The following is a 9,953-nucleotide window of genomic DNA, read 5'->3' on the forward strand; positions in this document are numbered from 1 at the left end:
AACGAGAATGAAAGAATATAAGGATGAAAGAGTGATGATAAAAGGTTAAATTTTACACTGTGAAAAGATGAAAAAGCTGAAGTTTCGGACGTTTACTGACGTTTCGGACGCTAGTCCTTCGTCGAAGTAAAAGATGAAAGTAAAGATGAAAGTAAGGATGAATGGATGGATGAATAAATACAATAAATGAAAACGAAACTGATGAATGAATGAATGAATGAATGAATGAATGAATGAATGGATGAATGAATGGATGAATGAATGAATGAATGAATGAATGAATGAATGAATGAATGAATGAATGAATGAATGAATGAATGAATGAATGAAGGAAGCAATGAATGAATGAATGAAGGAAGCAATGAATGAAAATAATGTTAACTGTTGTGATGATTTGTGCCTTTAGTTATATTTTAAGGATAGTTTTTCAAAGAAGTGTCTGATGAGTGTGATATAATTTTTTTTCAACATAAGCTTTAACTCTGCAATTTTAAAACAATCAATAACGAAAGATGACGCATTTTCCCAACGCTTAGCAGGAGGTGAGTCCATTCAAAAACTTGTGCCAATAAAATTTCTTTTCATAACTAGAAAATCACGCTGTTTTAAGCGGCTTTTTTACTATTGTCATTACTTGTGCTAAAAGAACGGCACTTTATTGTGAAAATTGTTACGACCCGCGCTGGGAACTCAACCCGTTCCAAACAGATGATATTGTTAAGAAATTATTTGACACGCAGTGATAAAAAAAGATTCTTCGTTCGGTTTCATTTCTTTATTACACTCCAAGAAAATGTGTTAATAGAACCGTATCAGTTTTTATTAAGCTAGAATAGAAAACTGAATCGAGAAAATTAGTTCAGCAAACTGAAAATTTAACCACAAGTAAATGTGAAAAAAGTGCTTAAGAAAAATGAATGACTTTTAATTGCAAAAGGAACTTAAATACTGGTCCTTTATGGCATACAAAAATAAATCTGCCCGATGAAAAGAATAGGGTTGTCAAGGCCTGAATGACTTCTGAAACTAAAATTGCGAATCCCGTTCTCATCAGTTGTTTTAGGCGTTTTTTTTTTGTTTTTTTTTTTTTTTTTTTTGTTTTTTTTTTGGTGTTTTTTTTTTTTTTTGTTTTTTTTTTTTTTTTTTTTTTTTTTTTTTGTTTTGTTTTTGTTTTTGTTTTTTTTGTTTTCTTTCTTTTTTTATTTTTTTCTCTTTTCATTCGTAAAGGCCGTATTCGGGTTTCCATATATTCATAGTTTGGAAGGAACATTGAGACACATTCTTCCTAAAGATTGGTGCCTATTTGCTTGTGAATATCTTCAAATATAGCTTATTTATCTCTGGAAGGAAGTGTTCGTTTGGTTTATTCTATTCCATACAGTGCAACTAAGTCGTTAATGGCTAGTTATCACTAGTCCACATGTTAAGCTATCGGCACAAGTGAAAAAGTTTGACATTCCGATGTAAAAGCCATTAACAGATTTGAAAATAATTACTTTGGTCCTGCTAATGAAGGGCCCACAGTCTCTTTGGAAGTGGCGTCGTTTTGGAGTCCTGTTCAAAAGCAGATGTCTTGTGAAGTCTAGGAAATGACTGACTCAATTCACCACATTTCCATTAACTGTCTACAAAGTCGCTAAGAAATTCCTTTTTTTTTTTAAATGAAAAAAAAGAGAAAAAAATTAGAAATATGGTCAATGAATTTAACTTTAAAAAGTCAGCTTCAGACATTACGGGCAGGGTAACTGAGAAATATTAGGTTATTGAATGGCGCTTGAGTATTTTATATCACGTTCGGTCGTTCCATGTCGTCGTTCAGTGGGCAGCTGCACTCAATTCACCTCTCACTATTCTGTACCATTGTTTGTACTGATAACAGTTGTGTGTAGTGTTTGATGACGTATGCGGTATAAGCGTTCCTAAAAGCATTTAAAAGCCTGATGATCAGTCCAAAACCGTGATACATGCACGGCAAGCCAAGCAGTGGAAAACCGTCGCTGAGTTTGACCGAAACATCCAGGAGAAAAACATTATTCCGCTGGAAGGGTAAATGAAATGTGCTCACTTCTTAATCGTTTTAGCTTTTAGTAATATTTCAAAGGCTGCTAATTTTTCTTCGTCAATTAACCATAAAAAGAAGTCAATGACTCCCGGGATTGGCAAAAAAGAGCAACTTTTCTTACCGAAGTTGAAGATAAACACTAAACCGTAAAGCTATAAACACAAGGTCTTCTTGTGTTTATGTTAACGAATTTATTGTCAACGAACTAGTAGATGTAATAATATCAGCTGATATCAATAATTATATATTATATGCTATATTACAATTGAACTGAAGTATGGATTTATAGTGAATTAATGTATACTACTATATTATTATTATCTTCGTTTATTTAAAATTTCAGTATGCTTAATACTTTACAAGAATAAAGCTGAACTTTTATAGTTCTAGGCTACATCCTTAGTTTACCATTATTATTATTATTATTATTATTATTATTATTATTATTATTATAGCCGTAATTGCAGCAATTAGCTAGATTTTCCCTTATATATAATTATATATAATTACCATTATTTTATAGAATATATAATATTAGGATAAGTTTTTATCAAATAGAACATGTTTATGGTTATGATAAATGGGTAAATTATACACCGCGAAAAGATGAAAAAACTTACTGACGTTTCGGACGCTAGTCCTCCGACGTAGGACTAGCGTCCGAAACGCCAGTAATTTTCTTCATCTTTTCGCGGTGTATAATTTACCTTTTTATCATTACTGTTTCATTAGAAACACCGACGCAGCTCACACTAGTTTTTAGCTAGTTATCTCTTAATGTTTATGGTTATATATTCATAAATCTATTTTTAATGTATTCCATTCTTTTGATGTATATTTAGTATTTACGTTTAAATAATGTTCTAAATCATAAATCTGGTTACTGACATTATAATTATGAAGAATAGAATTTAATATATATAATTAAATAAAATTATAATCTTTATAATTCTAAAAATATTATTATTATTAACATTATTAATATTATTATTATTATTATTGGTTGTAGTAGTAAAAAATCACTTTACTACCTTTACTACTATTTCTACTGATACTACTACCTCTACTGTTGTTTCTGTTATTGTTAATATTGTTTTGATTGTTATTGTTTTTGTTGCTTTCATTATTGTTGTTGTTGATGTTGTATTGTTACTATCATTAATATTGTTGTCGTTATTACTATTATTTGATAATAATGAATATTTCAGTTATTAGCTCGGCAGCAGGAGCATAAACATTATTTATTTGTGGCTATAAAACTAAACTACCTTGGTAATAAAAGCAAGGAATATAAAGCAGCTTAAGATAACTGATTTTCCTTATTTGTTATAGCCCAATGAAAAATTAGATCATCTTTATATTCTCTGGTGGATTCCAATACGATTTCAAGATATGCAACCCACGCAAGCACTTCTCCTATTTCTGGTAGCCGTGTCTCTTTTGGCATTAAGTATCTCTTTTGAGCATGTTCAGAGTGATGAAGAACTTGATAATTTCATGAAGGAAGGTGATGCTCACCATATAAGCAAAAAAGGCAGATTGCGGGCACCCTGTGGCTTTACTTTAAGATGTCGACGACGACGGATGAAAAACAACTATTTCGTAAGTAACAAACTGAGCAAAGGAATTACAGCCATTCTCAATCACACGCGCCCTCTAGCGATTGTTTCTGTCGCGAGGAAGAAGGTTTTGGTTGACTTCAATCACAAGACGCTTCCATGACATTGTCGGAAAACACAAAGCTATAGGGCACGTCCCTATAGAATGTCATGGAAACGCCTTGATTGACGTCAACAAGTGAAGGTTGTAAAGCCCCAAATTAACAAATCCAAATTTATAACTAAAAAATACTTCGAAGTTTGAGCTGGTATAAGGTTTATAAAGAGCACCTTGGAGGATATCTGGAATAATTTTATGATGCCTGGTTTCTTTTGTGATTAAGAGAATAATATACTATGCCTGCATCATAAGATAGACAACGGTTTGTTTTTGTTGTTTATCATTTTATTTCTTTGTGTATTGATTCGTTTTATGTATAAGTTTGTGTTGTTTATTTATATTTAGTTATGTATTTCATGTTTTTAGTCTTTTTTTCTTTTTTAATTAATGTTATTTAGTTTTGCTTTTTGTTAGTTTTTTCTCTCTTTTTTTTCCCCCTTTTTTGTTGCTGTAAAATGTTTTAGTTGAAAACATGAAACATATATTTATATTATTTTTTGATTTTTTATATTCTATTGTACCATTTACACATATTTATCTTTGCGTAATATGTATAAATATAGAATATTGAATACAATTTATAAAGTATTAATAAATAGTAAACTTAATAATAGATCTTGTTAACAATAATGGTTCGAATTGTGAAGATAAGAGAGATTTATCCAAAAAGGATTTCACTTATTAAAATGGCGACTACAAGACTGATAAATTATTTCAACCAGCAAAAAAAATTTACTGAGGATTACTTGATTAAACTATTGATTAGATTCAAGTCATCTCGACCTGACACCGTTTATTACGCGTATTAAGACTTCACTTGTTCGTCAATCAAATTTTATCGCAGAAATTCAATTAAACGACTCATGCAGAGCTAAATACAGCGTATTACCCCATCTAATAAGATCCAAACAAGATATGATATCTGAACTTATCATGTGCCAGGTGAATGTGCTATATTTAAGCCAGTACATCGCTGATCGACGCACATTAGTAGCAAGATGCTAGCTCGCAATGAGCAGAATAATAGGTTTATTTTACAGCTAAAAACAATCTTCCGATTGATGCCAGTGATAAGCTGAAAGACGTGAGGATGTCATGAAAGTGAGGATGCCTTCCAATCAAGTAAACTTGAATCCCGGCTATACACAGGGTTCAGTTCGGGAACGGCTGCAGTGAAGCTAACATAAAAATGTCACAACTCCTCTCAAAAAGAATTTCCCAACCTTTCAGTTTTATACGGTGCTGTACGTACGTTTCATGAACGTTGAGAAGTTTTCAATTTGTTTCATTTTTTTGTTTTCAAGTAATTTGGAAAACATTGGTCATGTCGTTTTTGCTGTCATTAAAATAATTGAGGGATAATTGTAGAAGGGACAGTAAGTGGATGATAAGATCTAATCCATTGAATATAAACTGATTAAGAAAATAAAAGATTCAATTAAAGGTTTTTGTTTAGTAATCCCTAATGGGCGGTTGAGAAGTTATGACAATAAGAAGAAGAATCAGGAAACTTTGTAGCAGTATTAAGGCGAACTTAAATAAAGCCTTTTATATTTTACAATAGACTATAAAATCATTTGGGATATATATACAACCATGGTAAGTTAGAAGAAACAAAGTGTTTTATAGTGTTTTATATTGTCTCATAGTGTTTTATGGGGTTTACAGTGTGTGTGTGTGTTTTTTGTCTAAAGAGGTAACAGAAAGAATTTTAGTGCTTCTAAACAACAACTGAATATTCAATGACATCAAAATACAAAGAAACCTTAAACTTCCTTCTAAGCTGTTTGGGGCATAAAAACCTACTGATCAGCATATTCGTATACATATTAAAGAGAAGACTACACAGTAGTGTTTTCTCTCTCTTATGTTTGATGTTGTTTTGTTTCAGAGACGTGGTACGGTAATCACTGAAGATGCAGTAAGCGATAACGATTTTCCCCCCACAAGAAAGTAATGCATTGAAATAAAAATACATTCAAAGGTGACGAAGCAGGAAAGTTGAATTAAAACAAACCAGTTCAAATAAACGTATTTTTCAACTAATGCCATCGTGTCGTACTTAACATTCAGTTTTCCAGTTTGTAAAAAAATGGGTTCCAGCCTGATGCCAGTTCAGTTTAGTCCCGGGGTTGGATCATTCAGTCCTCAGGGGTTTTCAGTATGCAATATATGTATCTATACTAAAAATAATTGAAGAAAAGGAGCTATTCGAATAACTAGAAATGGGGCAAATAGTCTTAAGAACAAATTAATATGCCTGATTATAGAATATTAATCAGGCTGGATTGGGAGAGATGTTATTCCCAAATAAGCGTTTATTTGCCGAAGTATTAATAAAAGAGGAACAAAACATGTACAGAAAAAGAAAATTGTAATGAGGGTCTGCCTGTTATTGGAACTGTATGTATGTATAACAACACGTATACTGCCGGGTACGTCCGCATAGAACCTGTCGCGGTTTCCGACGCCATATTGCTTGGGGGGCAAATTTACTAAGAAGCGTAAGACTCGATCATACTCGTTCAATTTGACCGTTATTATATAAAAATCTTGACTCGACAAGAATGACTCGATCGGCTCGAAAGCGTCACAAAACATTGAACAGAAGATTATCCATCTACAGACAAAGTTTGGTCTTGAAAATTTACCTCAGAATGGAAATATAACGAAAAACGTATCTCTTTCCCCTACGCTTCCTAGTTAATTTGCCCCCAAGCAATATGGCGTCGGAAACCGTGAAAGGGTCTATAGCAGGATAAAAAGTTTACACGAAGAGGATTTAGATGAATGTTGCTTTATTTCTTATCAAACCATGACGGAAAAGACAAGATAACGTTACGTATCTGAATCCTGCCTTGTTTCTCGCATTCAAAATCCAGCTAACAGTATCTAGATCGTAAATACTAGCTATATTCCTCAATCTTCCATTAGAGCCCGAATAACGGCTTCCAATTTATTTGAGTTTTATTTTGTTCGGTCGAGTTTTGTTAATTATAGTACATTTGTCTTGTCCATATCTTGATTTCTAGCAGGTTTTTTCGTGTTCTCTATTGTCTTGTGTTTCTCCAGTAATCATCGTCTTCCCATTCGTAAGACCGACTCTCCTTTGGTATAACATTCTGGCGAATTAAAAAAAAAAAAGAATTAAAAGAATAAATTGTTTTGGGAAGCACAGGTGGCGTAGCGGTGTGAGCGCAACTCTCATCAATGCGACCCGAGTTCAAGTCCCGCCAGGCTCGGTGTGCATGAGTAGAGTTGTTTGTTGTTTGTTGGTTCTCTCATGTGCTTTGACTCGCGTCTTCCGTGTTCTCCGGTTTACCTCCCTTCAGCAAAAATCAACTCCTAAATTCCAATTCGATCATGGAATGATGGCCACAGGTTTGTTAGCCACTGGCTATTAAGTGCTACTCTCGTGAAAAAAAAGGACGTTTTTTTTGTTTTTGTTTTTTTGTTGTTTTTTTGTTGTTTTTTTTTTTGTTTTGTTTCTTTTGTTTTGTTTTGTTTTGTTTGTTTTTGTTTTTGTTTTTTGCTAGTATCAATTTGATACAAAAAGTTTTGGAAAAAAAGTTATGTATACATAGTACAGTACGAGTCGGTATCAAAATTTTTTAACGTATCTTTGGCACAGATATTCTGTTGTTCGATTTTTACCGATGGCGTCCGAATCGAGTTGAGCAGGAAAATGATTGCTTCTGATCCTGCGGTACCCTTCTTAATTTCAGCCCACATGCTATTCATCACGTGCAATAACCAAGCTGTTGATGAATGACAGAATGACGTACTGTATGTTGTGATATAAGTGTGATGTGTTGTAATATACCTAACACTATTCGCTCTGATCCTATAACAAAATACCGGCAATCGAATGCTCCGAATCACAGTGTCTAAATAACCGTTAAACATTATATATCATTTATTTGCCTTGATTAATGATGATACATGATATCAGATCGGGTAAAATGTAAATATGCCGGAATTATACAGGAATTGTTATACCGAGCCATTTTATATTGCCAGCTGTATGAAATTCCCGTATTTGGAACATGCATTACTAGTGTAATACGTATACGATAAAATTCAGGGGCTCAAGGCATTGTTTGTCATTTTGGTTTCGATTAATAAAAATATAAAGTTTATAGGACACCGATTTTTAAATAGAAAAAACTGGTATTGATCTTTTCTTTTCTTTTCTTTTCTTTTCTTTTCTTTTCTTTTCTTTTCTTTTCTTTTCTTTTCTTTTCTTTTCTTTTCTTTTCTTTTCTTTTCTTTTCTTTTCTTTTCTTTTCTTTTCTTTAAATTAATAATTCGCTACCATCACAGTTTCATTCTTTATGGGGATCAGTATTGTATTATTTATACTACATCGGGCGTCCTTATCATAGATGGTCTAAGAAGCACAAATCACCAGAAAATTACAAGTAAAACTACGGATCGACCAACCAACCTTTTTCTTTCCTGATCCTCGTCTTCTTCTTCGTACACAGCTAAGTGAAAACCCACAAGGAGGACGAAGAGCTTTAGCAGCAGGATCGCTTAAACTATTACTGATTTCCTCTGACTCTTGGTATTCGGATCTGACTTCAAAGACGTCTAAAAATAAAACGACAACAAGAAAGAGTAAAAAATGTCTTCGACTGTTCATATTGTGAAACTTCTTTCAGATACTTGTATCAGATCTGCTTGTATCGATGTTTGAAAGCAAATCTAGTCTGGTGCTAGTCTTGTTTCGATTTATAAAGTTCATGCTCGTTAGTATCGTATTGTTTGTAAATTCAATTCAAACTCATTTGATGTGTAATTAATCAAGGCTCAAATTCACCTCTAAATGATCATAATATATATAATATGGACTAAATATTATATCGTGTACTTAACCCACCCCTATAGTACTAAGTACTCGTGGTCATTCGCTGTCTTTCCGTTCATTATCGTTAACAAACCAAATAATTTGTTTTACAGTGAGGACACTCAAACCGTGAACACTTTTGGTTAATATTTTTGTTGTTGTCACTTTTTGAAAATGCATACTGTAAATCATCCCATGAGCCAATCGATTGGACTGGAATAAGGCTTTATTGATCACTCTGTGTATTTGATCTCAATGTTTGATTTTAAGGATGGTGCCTACTATTGTCAGCGCAAACACTGCGTATCTACATCGAGGGATTCCCGCGGGTTTCAAAAGCAAAACACTCTCAAAAAAGGTACACTAGAAAATGTAGACAAATTTAAAACGAAGAACAACAGCAATAGCTATTTTTATGTAGTCAAAGATGGATCAAGAAGTAAGCTTCAAGAATATCAGGTGTTTTTGGCGGAAAATCATGTTTTTACTTTCTAGAAAAAGCAGCTTCGATCGCCTCGGATCGGTGAATAATGAGAAAACGTTTTCAATATTTCCATACAGATAACCTTAGTTTGTTTTCAAGTCAAATGAAGATTGAAAAGGAATCACACATTACAATAAATATCAGCCATTCATTTACCTTTTCCTGCGAGTATAATTACATGAAATTAACTTTTGTCGTTTGAAAGACCTCGTATATATAAACTGTATTGCACTCGCTAAAAAATAAGTTTAAAAGCGTTCACACAAAGGCATACTGACAAAGAAAATTATTTTTTTGATTTAAGTTAAACTGAATGTAAGTTTATATTTTACGAAAGTTTTTCCCTTGTTCTTGCTTGCCAGTATGCACGACTGCCGTGAAACATTCATGAAAAGCCGTCCTTAATTTCCGACTTCAAAAAAAACTTAAATTACATGCCATTTGTTTAAGGAAATCTTTTCTTCTACACAGGAAATAATTATTAATCATTGTTCTTCGAATTGAATAAGTTTTCTGGTATTTTGAAGGCTTGAAATATTGCTTTTTCTTCAGTTTTCCTCCTGCTTGTAAAACCAGGGGAGAGATGGCTGCAAACACGCTAAAAACAGAGCTGGTCACGCTGTTTCGTAACGCCGAGTCAAGCTTGTCACGCTTTTACCACCGATTTATCCTCAAACAAAATAGTTTAAAAAACCATAACTGTTTAAAACGCGTGGGTTCGCCCTCGACCTTCTTTTCATTCAAATATAAAAGAAATTTCTAAAATAAAAATGGTTTTGAATGCAACCGGTACTAGTGTAGTCCCTTCAGAACCATATTTTACACTTTTGATGCAAAAT

The 9,953-nt window shown here is 32.9% G+C and overlaps 2 long non-coding RNA genes across 2 annotated transcripts; one reads left to right on the plus strand and one right to left on the minus strand.

Moving 5' to 3' along the window:
- The first annotated feature begins 1,930 nt into the window (after positions 1 to 1,930).
- On the plus strand, positions 1,931 to 5,827 carry LOC116298779 (uncharacterized). The gene is made up of 3 exons (XR_004197377.2): positions 1,931 to 2,046; positions 3,395 to 3,664; positions 5,673 to 5,827. It is a non-coding gene; the product is annotated as an uncharacterized LOC116298779 (long non-coding RNA).
- Positions 5,828 to 6,752: 925 nt separating this feature from the next.
- Positions 6,753 to 8,466, minus strand: LOC148911126 (uncharacterized). Its single transcript, XR_016119640.1, has 2 exons — positions 8,229 to 8,466; positions 6,753 to 6,903 (listed from the first exon to the last, which is right to left on the minus strand). It is a non-coding gene; the product is annotated as an uncharacterized LOC148911126 (long non-coding RNA).
- Positions 8,467 to 9,953: the final 1,487 nt, after the last annotated feature.

Source organism: Actinia tenebrosa, unplaced genomic scaffold (assembly GCF_029948245.1).
Source record: "Actinia tenebrosa isolate PJP-AT-01 unplaced genomic scaffold, QUT_ActTen_1.0 PGA_scaffold14__42_contigs__length_11649687, whole genome shotgun sequence".
NCBI lineage: Eukaryota > Metazoa > Cnidaria > Anthozoa > Actiniaria > Actiniidae > Actinia > Actinia tenebrosa.